The following is a 4135-nucleotide window of genomic DNA, read 5'->3' on the forward strand; positions in this document are numbered from 1 at the left end:
TTTCAACATTTTATCAAAAAGGTGTGCTACAGCAAGGTGATAAAATAACATAAACTAAATGAGGCTGACCACTAAAACCTCCCCTAAAGGAATTGAATCCTTCAATACTGGCCAAATCTATATAAAATATGCAGAACTATGTCAAAACTGGTGTTGCAGGTTCAGCCATTCGAATCCAGCAAATGTCAATTAAAAGCGCCATTCCAACTAAAAAAACCAAAACAACCCAATAAACCAAAACCGTCACAGCTTGAAACATACCTACACAGAAGCAAAATTAAACCTGCGCCAACATTGGAACAAACAATGTAAATTTCTAATTCTAACTTCTTGTGTCTCCCAGGAGGAAAGTGTTTTGCACCCCAGGAACCAGGCTGTCACTGCAGCTTTCCTTTCACTAAATAAGATTTTTAACAAATATAATTTGCCCTCAAATTTCTCTAAGAGATATTGAAATTGTATCTTTGCACTAATATCCCAAGTGTGCAAGTCCATCCCCTCAGAGCAGCCCCACACCCTGAGCCCAGGGGAGAATCCCAACGGGTTTGTGCATTTGTAACCCTGTGGCCTGAAGCTGATTAGAGAAAGGGAAGTGAGCGATCTTGGAGCTTTCTGATACCACCTGCTAGGAGCACAGGGAATTGACTGAGCAACGTCCTGGCTAATTTTCACCTTGTTCTCCACCAGCAGGCTGAAGGGCGACTTGACCATGGCAGCACCCTATGTACATTTTGGGGCCATTGGGGTGAAATGTGAGTACTTTTGGGGTTGGGACCCACATGAGAAGGGATGTGACAAACTGCAGAGAGTCCAGCAGAGGGCAATAAAAATGATTAGGGGGCTGGGGCACATGACTTACGAGGACCTACAGGCCCTATCCTGTATGTTAAGCTAAGGCAAAGTGAGCATCTCTATAGTGTGACCTTTTACTCAGAAAGAAAAATTGACCTTTAACTTGTTACTTAAATAGAGAAGTACCCACGCCTGTCTAAGACCTTTACCTAGACCAATCGACAATGGAGAATGGCATAGGGTTTTTTTTCAGTGTTGTACCCACAGAATTAACAGGTACACCACAAGGGAACTCATGTGCATATGTACATGTCATCAACACGCACAAACATACTAGCCTATGAAGTAAGCGTACCCTAATGTTTTGTGGGTAAGGAATGAAAATTGGGCATAGGAGGAAGGATTTCCGGCGCTTGTGCCCTATAAAAGATGTAACTCACCTCGCTAGAGCACGTCACTCTATCATTCTGACTTACTTCCTCCACTCTCTCTCTCTCTACTATCAGTAGGCTGTACTTGTTCTTAAACTTTGAGTTTCAAAGAAACTCGGCTAAGCTCGGTTTCCCTAAGTTTTTATTCTTTGTTTATTAGGATTTGATTTTAAGTTTAACTTATTCAAGTAAACCCAAAGTAACATTAGCTTTTTCGAAGCACTGCATCTTTCACTCAAGAATTGAGAAACCTGAACTGCAAGGCTGGTCCTGTGTCTCTTACCACCAGGTTATCAAGGAAGGGTGTGAGTATATTAACCAAACCTTTGTTGCATATAATGCCATATGTATCTTTTGAATAGCAGTAATGCAACTGTAACTTTATAACTCAATTAAATTAAATAAAATGTAAGCTAATAAATTAAATTTTCATCATATTTTCCCAATTAATATTATTAGTACACCCTAAATCAGGCTACATGGGACAGAGAGTTGGAGTGCAGGGGGATGAGAGCACTGGCTCTGGGGGTGCAGGCTTTGGGGTGGGGTTGGAATGAGCGGTTCAGGGTGCAGTAGAGGGCTCAATGTTAGGGAAGAGAATTGGGCTGTGAGGGCTCTGGAACAAGGCCAGGAAAAAGAGAATTGAGGCATGCAGGGCCATCCTTAGGATTTATGGTGCCCTAGGTGAGATTATTAAACTGGTGCCCCTGTGCCTGATCTGCTCTTAGCAACACAAATATAAGCATACAGTATTGGAAAACTTGCCACATTCACGTTATTAAAACCAGTTTAACTTAATTAAGCACACTGTAATGCTGATGCACTAGAACTAAAGAAGTAGCACTATAGAAAAAATTCTGATTTGACAGAATGATGCAAATAATATAATTTTTTTTAATTTGTCAAAATGTTATTGGAAATTTATATGAAGCGGTATTGAAACAAAGATTTGTTTTTAATTAAAAGCAATCTTTCTGGCTTTTTTGGCTGCAAAATCAGTTTAATAAGCTGGGTTTCCAAACAGTGGGAAAATATAACCCTAGTTTTACTGCTAGGTAAAGCACAAAGTGACCAAAATGAAGTCAGCACAGAATCATCTCATCTAGATTAAGGTAGCACAGAAATGTTACAGAAGTCCTATTGTGCCTTATTTTTGTTTGGAAAGACATTAGCAATAGCAGCACATTCACATGATAAAATACATGATAAATCACTGCCTCTAAAGTTCCATCAAAAACTGACATTTTCACAGCTCTAGCATGATCTGCTGTACAGATTCTTCACAAGGAAGTGTCCCTGGCCTTTTTAACTCATATTAACTATGTATTTACTTTATGACAGTTGGAGAAAACATTGTGGAAACGTAAAACATTGGCTGCCCAACTTCTGGGCTGGCAAAAGCTATACTGACTCACAGGAAGAAAAAAAAATTGCAGGAGAATCTTAGTACAACATATGGTCAGTCTATACAAGGGGTCGGCAACCTTTAAGAAGTGGTGTGCCAAGTTCACTGTAATTTAAGGTTTCTCGTGCCAGTAATACATTTTAATGTTTGTAGAAGGTCTCTCTCTATGTCTATATTATATAAATAAACTATTGTTATTATCTGAGGTCCCGGCCACCAGTTCTGCTCAGGCCACTGCCAGCTGAGTAAATGAAACCCCAGACCGGCAGCGGGCTGAGCGGGGCTGGTGGCTGGAACCCTAGACAAGGATCCCAGGCCCTGCTCAGCCCGCTGCTGGTCTGGGGTTCTGACCACCAACTCCTGCCAGCCACCTCACACTGTGTCCCTGAGGTGTCAGGCAAACTCTCAGCACCTGAAGCCTCTGCCACTCACCTGGTGCCCCATAGATCAGCCATAGCCCTGGTTCTGCTCCTCTCTCTAGGGTGCGAAAGGAGCCAAGTCAGCGACTTCATGGGAGCTACGGGGCTGCAGAAAAAACAGAGGAAAAATAGGTGGTCAGCACCCACTGGCAGCCAGCTCCCCCCCCACCCCACTACAGGCCTTGCTGACAAGCTCCTCCTCTTCCCCTTCAGCACCTCCCACCTGCCAGTGATCAGCTGTTCAGTGGGGTGCAGGAGGGGCTGGTGGGGGAGGGGGAGGAGCAGGGACGGGAAGAGGTGGGGGAGGGGGCAGGAATGGGGCAGGAAGGTGCAGGATGGGAAGAGATGGGACAGGGGTGGGGGCTTGGGGGAAGGGGTGGAGTGGGGGCAGGGCCTGGGGAGGAAAGGGGGGATTTGTCCCAGACCCCTCTAGGGCCGGCCCTGAAGGGAAGCACCGACTATCACAGTGACAATAGAACTGACCAGCCTTGCGGGGGAGGCTGAGGGAGATCCGCACTCACCAGGTCTCTTCTCTCCCCCACGGTGAGCCAGACACTGCTCTCTCCTGGCTCTCACTCTAGCAGCTGGACACCAAGGAGCCATTTCTCCACAGGAAGTGCATTGAGTGCCCCTGTGGTGCTGGGGGGCTGGCGCTGCTGCTGCCTGTGGGGCTGGCAGGGGGGCCGATGTCTGCACAGACTCTCAGCTGCCAGGCCGGAGGGGGCACTTGGGACCTTACCAGACTGGCTCAGTGAAGACGGGGGGTTGACAGAGCAATACAGACGCTCTCCAGAGCAGGGAGCAGCAGCCGCCCATGCAGCCAGGCAATGAGCATTTCCCACAGCCTGGAGCCGAGGGGGAGGCGGCAGCTGCTGCTCCAGCTCCTCGGGGACAGGCCCTGTCAGCCAACAGCCACTTCTTACTCCCCACAGCTAAGGGCGTCGGGTTCCTCCGGTGGGGGTGTGGAGCAGCCGTTCGTTTTCCTGTCCTTTTTGTGTGCAACTGCTGACAAAAACATCCCGGACAGAGAAGCAACAGGCCAAAATACTACCATACAGCTGCCAAAGTAGCTCAGTTGGGAGCGCATT

This window comes from Mauremys mutica, unplaced genomic scaffold (assembly GCF_020497125.1).
Source record: "Mauremys mutica isolate MM-2020 ecotype Southern unplaced genomic scaffold, ASM2049712v1 000434F_np12_subseq_177106:224479_obj, whole genome shotgun sequence".
Taxonomy (NCBI): domain Eukaryota; kingdom Metazoa; phylum Chordata; order Testudines; family Geoemydidae; genus Mauremys; species Mauremys mutica.